The sequence below is a fragment of the Cervus elaphus genome, chromosome 20 (genome assembly GCF_910594005.1).
Source record: "Cervus elaphus chromosome 20, mCerEla1.1, whole genome shotgun sequence".
In the NCBI taxonomy this organism is placed as follows: domain Eukaryota; kingdom Metazoa; phylum Chordata; class Mammalia; order Artiodactyla; family Cervidae; genus Cervus; species Cervus elaphus.
In genome coordinates, this window is record NC_057834.1 from 32,138,088 (window position 1) to 32,147,615 (window position 9,528).

The following is a 9,528-nucleotide window of genomic DNA, read 5'->3' on the forward strand; positions in this document are numbered from 1 at the left end:
CAGTTCAAAGTTGCTTTGCTCCAGGGTTAACTGCATTTTTTTCCCCTTGTGTCTTCTCTTTTTCCCACCTCCTTATTAAATCTTTGTTCCTTACTCCAGTTCAGTTCAGTTCAGATGCTCAGTCATGTCCAACTCTCTGTGTCCTCATGGACTGCAGCACGACAGGCTTCCCCATCCATCACCAACTCCTGGAGCTTACTCAAACATGTCCACTGAGTCAGTGATGCCATCCAACCATCTCATCCTCTGTTGCCTTCAATCTTTCCCAGCATCAGGGTCTTTTCCAATGAGTCAACTCTTCATATCAGGTGGCCAAAATTATGGACCTTCAGCTGCAGCATCAGTCCTTCCAATGAATATTCAGGATGGATTTCCTTTAGGATTGATGGGTTTGATCATCTTGGAGTCCAAGGGACTCTCAAGAGTCTTTCCACAGTTCAAAAGCATCAATTCTTCAGTGCTCAGCTTTCTTTATGGTTGAACTCTCACATCCATACATGACTACTGGAAAAACCATAGCTTTGACTAGATGGACCTTTGTTGGCAAAGTAATGTCTCTGCTTTTTAATATGCTGTCTAGGTTGGTCATAGCTTTTCATCCAAGAAGATAATGTCTTTTAATTTCATGGCTGCAGTCACAATCTGCAGTGATTTTTGGAGCCCAATAAAAGAAAAAAAAGGAGGAAAATAAAAGAAGAAAATTTGTTCCTTACTAGCTCATTCTTGATTTTCCTGCTAATTTATTTTTTTATTCCTCTATTTATTTTAGTTACCTCTTGCCTTATTTCTGTCTTCTCATGTCAAGGGGTTACTGAATCAAACTTGAGTGTGCTGGCCTGTGCACAAAAAAGCCAATCTACTGACACAGGATTATGGTGAAGGAAAGTGTGGCATTTACTGCAGGTGACAGCAAGAAGTTTGGGTAGCTAACATCACCCTCCTCCCCCCACCCATTGCCTCTGATTTCCCCATTGGTTTTCAGGGAAAGGGTTTTAAAGACAGGGTGAGGAAGAATGTTGTGTGGTGCAGGATCAGCTAGAGGACATTCTTCTGATTGGTTGTTAGTGATGTAATTGAGGGTCAATATCATCAGCCTTCTGGTTTCAGTGATCTGGACTCTACCGGCTTGTAACAGCATATGGTTAACTACCCATTGGAGGTTTTTGTATCTTCAAATGATCTTGAAGGATATGTCTCAGAAGGTATTTGTCATCTGGAGGGAACACGTTTGGAGTCCTGACAAAATTTTATTTCTTATGGAGGTTAGTGAGTCTATAGCATTTTCTTTTTAAAATTCATTAAATGGTATATTTTTGCTTTATATCCTTCTCTGTATGTCTTAATTTTTACAATGAAGTTTTCTTTTTAGCATAAGACATAAAATGTCAGTTGGAGAAGCTGGGTTGGATGTGAGGTGAGGATGGGGGAAAAATTTCATTTTCTCTCTATGCACACACATTCTTTTTTAGCCCAAAGTATTTTTGAGTTCTGCTGACAAGGACTGCTCTTTGGTGCTGCATCTAAATTCAAAAAAGCAGTAGTCTCTTGGAATCAATTATTTATTCCTTCTTTTAATTCTTCAAAACCTCCTCCACCTTCCAGCAATTTCCAACCTGTCATTACACACAGTCCAGACTCAAATTCCACCCTGTCTCCTCATTTTAGGCTGTCCTGTGTTAGGATGATCCCTTGGCTGCAGTCACTACCTCCTAATGTTCCCCTCACTTTCCCCTGCTTGTCTTCATGGTCAGTACTCGAACAGCTTCTTGCTTCTTTTTCTACAGTTTCCTTCTTAGCTTTTCTCCCTGTTTCCTAGTTTCTGGTGTCCATGGATGTTCAGTGTGAGAGAAATTGATCTACAGGGCACAAAGACACAAAATGGGGAGGAGAAAGGTGGAGAGGGCAGACAGCCTGCGTTCGTACAATCCCACCGACCAGCAGCAACGGGTCACTCTTCCTTTCAGATATGTGAGCACTTTGATTCTAAAGTCCATCCTCACAGCCTGTCTTCAGAATCATTTCTGTGGTGTATATCTTAGCCTGGGTCCTCCACACATGAAACCTGAGGCAAAGATGCAAGTGTTAACTCTTGACTGTGGACCTGACAGCGCAGAGACGAGGAGTAGGAAAAAGTGGGAGAGATGAAACTTATTAGAAGCTATGTGATTTGGGATCATTCTGCCTGTCTCTTTATACTGATTCTGGAAAAGACATGGAGGAAGCAGAGGACTGACCCAAAATCTGTCCCAAGTCCCATGGTGCATTGTCTAGAATGGGGTAGTAAGTGGGTATTGACAGTTAATCCCACATGAAAAGCAAGGACAAGGGTGGGCAGAGAAAGAGGAAGGAGAAAAGGTGGAAGGGGTCAGGGGATTGAAAAAAGCAAAGAGAAAGAGAATCTAGGGAGAGTCAGGAAAGAGAAGGTAAAATTGAGGTATTGGGAAGGAAGGTCACTGAGGGAAGAGAGGAGAGAGAAGCACTTCAAATGTCCCAGTGACACCACATGCAGTAGGAACAAGCCATCCCCACTGAGCTCTGCTCAAACTGTAGACTGATGAGCAAAAGAAGTGATTATTCTTTGTTACACCAGTGTGTTTGGAGTGGCTTATTGTAACTGATCCAACCTCCATGGTGTGCAGCCTGAGCCTGGAGCTCTAGCTGAAGGCGTGGGTATTTTGTTGGCACTGTGTATTTGATTCTGCTTTACAAGGACCGTTGCTGGCAGCAGTGTGGGGAAGGCATTGCTGTGGGCCAACACTGGACACAGAAGATTAGGAAAGGGCAGGAAGCCATTTCAGGAATGGAGGCTTCAGCTTGACTTTTTTTTTTTTTTCCATTTATTTTTATTAGTTGGAGGCTAATCACTTTACAATATTGTAGTGGTTTTTGCCATACATTGACATGAATCAGCCATGGATTTACATGTGTTCCCCATCCTGATCCCCTCTCCCACCTCCCTCCCCATCCCATCCCTCTGGGCCTTCCCAGTGCACCAGCCCTGAGCACTTGTCTCATGCATCCAACCTGGGCTGGTGATCTGTTTCACCCTTGATAGTATACTTGTTTCAGTGCTATTCTCTCAGAACATCCCACCTTCACCATCTCCCACAGAGTCCCAAAGTCTGTTCTGTACATCTGTGTCTCTTTTTCTGTTTTGCATATTGGGTTATCGTTACCATCTTTTAAAATTCCTTATATATGTGTTAGTATACTGTATTGGTGTTTATCTTTCTGACTTACTTCACTCTGTATGATGGGTTCCAGTTTCATCCATCTCATTAGAACTGATTCAAAAGAATTCTTTTTAATGGCTGAGTAATATTCCATGGTGTATATGTACCATAGCTTCATTATCCATTTGTCTGCTGATGGGCATCTAGGATGCTTCCATGTCCTGGCAATTATAAACAGTGCTGTGATGAACATTGGGGTGCACGTGTCTCTTTCAGATCTGGTTTCCTCGGTGTGTATGCCCAGGAGTGGGATTGCTGGGTCATATGGCAGTTCTATTTCCAGTTTTTTAAGGAATCTCCACACTGTTCTCCAAAGTGGCTGTATTAGTTTGCATTCCCACCAACAGTGTAAGAGGGTTCCCTTTTCTCCACACCCTCTCCAGCATTTATTGCTTGTAGACTTTTGGATAGCAGCCATCCTGACTGGCGTGTAATGGTACCTCATTGTGGTTTTGATTTGCATTTCTCTGATAATGAGTGATGTTGAGCATCTTTTCATGTGTTTGTTAGCCATCTGTATGTCTTCTTTGGAGAAATGTCTGTTTAGTTCCTTGGCCCATTTTTTGATTGGGTCATTTATTTTTCTGGAATTGAGCTGCAGGGGCTGCTTGTATATTTTTGAGATTAATCCTTTGTCTGTTGCTTCATTTGCTATTATTTTCTCCCATTCTGAAGGCTGTCTTTCCTCCTTGCTTATAGTTTCCTTTGTTGTGCAAAGGCTTTTAAGTTTCATTAGGTCCCGTTTGTTTATTTTTGCTTTTATTTCCAACATTCTGGGAGGTGGGTCATAGAGGATCCTGCTATAATTTATGTCGGAGAGTGCTTTGCCTATGTTCTCCTCTAGGAGTTTTATAGTTTCTGGTCTTACATTTAGATCTTTAATCCATTTTGAGTTTATTTTTGTGTATGGTGTTAGAAGGTGTTCTAGTTTCATTCTTTGACAAGTGGTTGACCAGTTTTCCCAGCACCACTTGTTAAAGAGGTTGTCTTTTTTCCATTGTATATCCTTGTCTCCTTTGTCAAAGATAAGGTGTCCATAGGTACATGGATTTATCTCTGGGCTTTCTATTCTGTTCCATTGATCTGTATTTCTGTCTTTGTGCCAGTACCATACTGTCTTGATGACTGGCTTTGTAGTAGAGCCTGAAGTCAGACAGGTTGATTCCTCCAGTTCCATTCTTCTTTCTCAAGATTGCTTTGGCTATTCGAGGTTTTTTGTATTTCCATAAAAATTGTGAAATTATTTGTTCTAGTTCTGTGAAAAATACTGTTGGTAGCTTGATAGGGATTGCATTGAATCTATAGATTGCTTTGGGTAGTATAGCCATTTTCACAATATTGATTCTTCCAATCCATGAACACGGTATATTTCTTCATCTATGTGTGTCCTCTTTGATTTCTTTCATCAGTGTTTTATAGTTTTCTATATATAGGTCTTTTGTTTCTTTAGGTAGATATACTCCTAAGTATTTTATTCTTTTTGTTGCAATGGGGAATGATATTGTTTCCTTAAGTTCTCTTTCTGTTTTCTCATTGTTAGCGTATAGGAATGCAAGGGATTTCTGTGTGCTAATTTTATATCCTGCAACATTACTCTATTCATTGATTAGCTGTAGTAATTTTCTGTTAGAGTCTTTAGGGTTTTCTATGTAGACGATCATGTCGTCTGCAAACAGCGAGAGTTTCACTTCTTCTTTTCCTATCTGGATTCCTTTTATTTCTTTTTCTGCTCTGATTGCTGTAGCCAACACTTCCAAAACTATGTTGAAAAGTAGTGGTGAGAGTGGACACCCTTGTCTTGTTCCTGGCTTTAAGGGAAATGATTTCAATTTTTCACCATTGAGGATAATGTTTGCTGTGGGTTTGTCATATATAGCTTTGATTATGTTGAGGTATGTTCCTTCTATGCCTGCTTTCTGGAGAGTTTTTTTTTTTTTTTTTTTTTTTAATCATAAATGGATGTTGAATTTTGTCAAAGGCTTTTTCTGCATCTATTGAGATAATCATATGGTTTTTATCTTTCAATTTGTTAGTGTGGTGTATTACATTGATTGATTTGTGGATATTAAAGAATCCTTGCATTCCTGGGATAAAGCCCACTTGATCATGATGTGTGACCTTTTTAATATGTTATTGGATTCTGTTTGCTAGAATTTTGTTAAGGATTTTTGCATCTATGTTCATCAGTGATATTGGACTGTAGTTTTCTTTTTTTGTGGCATCCTTGTCTGGTTTTGGTATTAGGGTGATGGTGGCCTCATAGAATGAGTTTGGAAGTTTGCCTTCTACTGCAATTTTCTGGAAGGGTTTGAGTAAGGTAGGTGTTAGCTCTTCTCTAAATTTTTGGTAGAATTTAGCTGTGAAACCATCTGGTCCTGGGCTTTTGTTCGTTGGAAGATTTCTGATTACAGTTTCGATTTCCATGCTTGTGATGGGTCTGTTAAGATCTTCTATTTCTTCCTGGTTCAGTTTTGGAAAGTTATACCTTTCTAAGAATTTGTCCATTTCTTCCAAGTTGTCCATTTTATTGGCATAGAGCTGCTGGTAGTAGTCTCTTATGATCCTTTGTATTTCAGAGTTGTCTGTTGTGATCTCTCCATTTTCATTTCTAATTTTGTTGATTTGGTTCTCCCTTTGTTTCTTGATGAGTCTGGCTAACGGCTTGTCAATTTTATTTACCTTTTCAAAAGACCAACTTTTAGCTTTGTTGATTTTTGCTATGGTCTCTTTTGTTTCTTTTGCATTTATTTCTGCCCTAATTTTAAAGATTTCTTTCCTTCTACTAACCCTGGGGTTCTTCATTTCTTCCTTCTCTAGTTGCTTTAGGTGTAGAGTTAGGTTATTTATTTGACTTTTTTCTTGTTTCTTGAGGTAAGCCTGTATTGCTATGAACCTTCCCTTTAGCACTGCTTTTACAGTGTCCCATAGGTTTTGGGTTGTTGTGTTTTCATCTTCATTCGTTTCTATGCATATTTTTATTTCTTCTATGATTTGTTTGTTATTCGGTAGTGTGTTGTTTTGCCTCCATATGTTGGAATTTTTAATAGTTTTTTTCCCTGTAATTGAGATCTAATCTTACTGAATTGTGGTCAGAAAAGATGACTGGAATGATTTCAATTTTTTTGAATTTACCAAGGCTAGATTTATGGCCCAGGATGTGATCTATTTTGGAGAAGGTTCCATGTGCACTTGAGAAAAAGGTGAAATTGATTGTTTTGGGGTGAAATGCCCTATAGATATCAATTAGGTCTAGCTGGTCCATTGTGTCATTTAAGGTTTGTGTTTCCTTGTTAATTTTCTGTTTAGTTGATCCTTCCATAGGTGAGAGTGGGGTATTAAAGTCTCCTACTATTATTGTGTTATTGTTAATTTCCCCCTTCATTCTTGTTAGCATTTGCCTTACATATTGTGGTGCTCCTATGTTGGGTGCATATATATTTATAATTGTTATATCTTCTTCTTGTATTGATCCTTTGATCATTGTGTAGTGTCCTTCTTTGTCTCTTTTCACAGCCTTTATTTTGAAGTCTATTTTATCTGATATAAGTATTGCGACTCCTGCTTTCTTTTGGTCTCCGTTTGCGTGGAATATTTTTTTCCAGCCCTTCACTTTCAGTCTGTATGTGTCCCTTGCTTTGAGGTGGGTCTCTTGTAGACAGCATATATAGGGCTCTTGTTTTTGTATCCATTCAGCCAGTCTTTGTCTTTTGGTTGGGGCATTCAACCCATTTACATTTAAGGTAATTATTGATAAGAATGTTCCCGTTGCCATTTGCTTTGTTGTTTTGGGTTCACGTTCATACAACCATTCTGTGTTTCCTGTCTAGAGAAGATCCTTTAGCATTTCTTGAAGAGCTGGTTTGGTGGTGCTGAATTCTCTCAGCTTCTGCTTGTCTGTAAAGCTTTTGATTTCTCCTTCATATCTGAATGAAATCCTTGCTGGGTACAGTAATCTGGGTTGTAGGTTATTCTCTTTCATAACTTTAAGTATGTCCTGCCATTCCCTTCTGGCCTGAAGAGTTTCTATTGAAAGATCAGCTGTTATCCTTATGGGTATCCCCTTGTGTGTTATTTGTTGTTTCTCCCTTGCTGCTTTTAATATTTGTTCTTTGTGTTTGATCTTCGTTAATTTGATTAATGTGTGTCTTGAGGTGTTTCACCTTGGGTTTATCCTGTTTGAGACTCTCTGGGCTTCTTGGACTTGGGTGGCTATTTTCTTCCCCATTTTGGGGAAGTTTTCAGCTATTATCTCCTCGAGTATCTTCTCATGGCCTTTCTTTTTGTCTTCTTCTTCTGGGACTCCTATGATTTGAATGTTGGGGTGTTTCACATTGTCCCAGAGGTCCCTGAGGTTGTCCTCATTTCTTTTAATTCTTTTTCCTTTGTCCCTCCCTGCTTCATTTATTTCCACCATTCTATCTTCTACCTCACTTATCCTATCTTCTGCCTCCGTTATTCTACTGTTGGTTCCCTCCAGAGTGTTTTTGATCTCATTTATTGCATTATTCATTTTTAAGTGACTCTTTTTTATTTCTTCTAGGTCCTTGTTAAACATTTCTTGCATCTTCTCAATTCTTGTCTCCAGGTTATTTATCTGTAACTCCATTTTGTTTTCCAGATTTGGGATCATTTTTATTATCATTATTCTAAATTCTTTTTCAGGTAGATTCCTTATCTCCTCCTCTTTTGTTTGGCTTGGTGGGCATTTTTCATGTTCCTTTACCTGCTGGGTATTTCTCTGCCTTTTCATCTTATTTAGATTACTGGGTTGGGGTGGCCTGTTTGTATTCTGGTAGTCTGTGGTTCCTTTTTATTATGGAGGTTTCTCCCAGTGGATGGGGCTGGGTGTTTGGCTTGTCAAGGTTTGCTGGTTAGAGAAGTTTGTGTCGGTGTTCTGGGGGGTGGAGTTGGATTTCTCTCTGGAGTGCAATGGAGTGTCCAGTAGTGAGTTTTGAGATGGGTCTATGTGTTTGGTGTGACTTTGGGCAGCCTGTATGTTGATGCTCAGGGCTATGTTTCTGTGTTGCTGGAGAATTTGTGTGGTATGTCTTGCTCTGGAACTTATTGGCTCTTGGGTGGTGGTTGGTTTCAGTGTAGGTATGGAAGCTTTTGGATGATCTCTTATTAATTAATCTCTATTAATTAATGTTCCCTGGAGTCAGGAGTTCTCTGGTGTTCTCAGGTTTTGGGCTTAATCCTCTTGCCTCTGGGTTTCAGTCTTATTCTTTCAGTAGCCTCAAGACTTCTCCCTCCATACAGCACTGATAATAAAACTTCTAGGTTAATGGTGAAAGGATTCTCCACAGTGAGGGACACCCAGAGAGGTTCACAGAGTTACATGAAGAAGAGGAGAGGGAGGAAGGAGATAGAGGTGAGCAGGAGGAGAAAAAAGGGGACTCAAAAGGAGAGAGACATGTCTAGGTTGTACTCTGTTCCCTGTGTTCTCTGCAGCCCAGAATACCCACAGAGATTCACAGAATTTGATTGAGAAGAGAAGGGGGAGGGAGGAAATAGAGGTGATCTGGGGGAGAAAAAGGAGAATCAAAAGGAGGAGAGAGTGATCAAACCAGTAATCACACTCCTGAATAAAAATGGGTACTGAAGGTTGGATTCTAAAATGTCCAAAATTGATATCAAATACTGAAAAACAAAGATTAAAAATCTAGAGTAGAGGTTAGACTCTTAGAAATACAATAGTAAAAAACCACAAAAACACAAAAAAATTTAAGAAAATATATATGGAGTTCTCTTTAAAAATAGGGTCTTTTTTTTTTTTTTGGCCAGGTTATAGTGAATTATAAAAATGGAAATTAAGGAGTAATAGAAGAGTAATAGAGGACTTTAAAAAAAAAGAAGAAGAAAAAGTAGAAAAAGAAAGAGAAAAAAAATTTTTTTTTTAATTAAAAATAAAAAAAATAGTAGTAAAAATATGTCTAGGAATTTCTCTGGAGCTGTTGTGGGCAGTGTGGGTTCGGTTCAGTTTCAGATAGCTCCTTGTTCGAGCTTATACTTCTCGCTATCTATAGGCCCCTTCCAGTGTAGTCGGTGTTAACCACAGGGATTTTAACCTGTTGCACCGGTCACTTCTGAAGCGGTTCCCTTTGTTTATTTGGCTTCTGTTTGCAGGTCTCTTCAGTGTCTAATTTCCGCCCTGAACCACATGGGCGGAGGTGGTCTCTTGTTTAGGTTCGCTTGTTCAGTCGTGCTGTGGGCAGGGAGGGGCACTGCAGACAAGTGTCGCTGGCCTGTGTGGGGAGCACTTGCGGTTTTCCGGTCACACTGGGTTTGCCCCCGC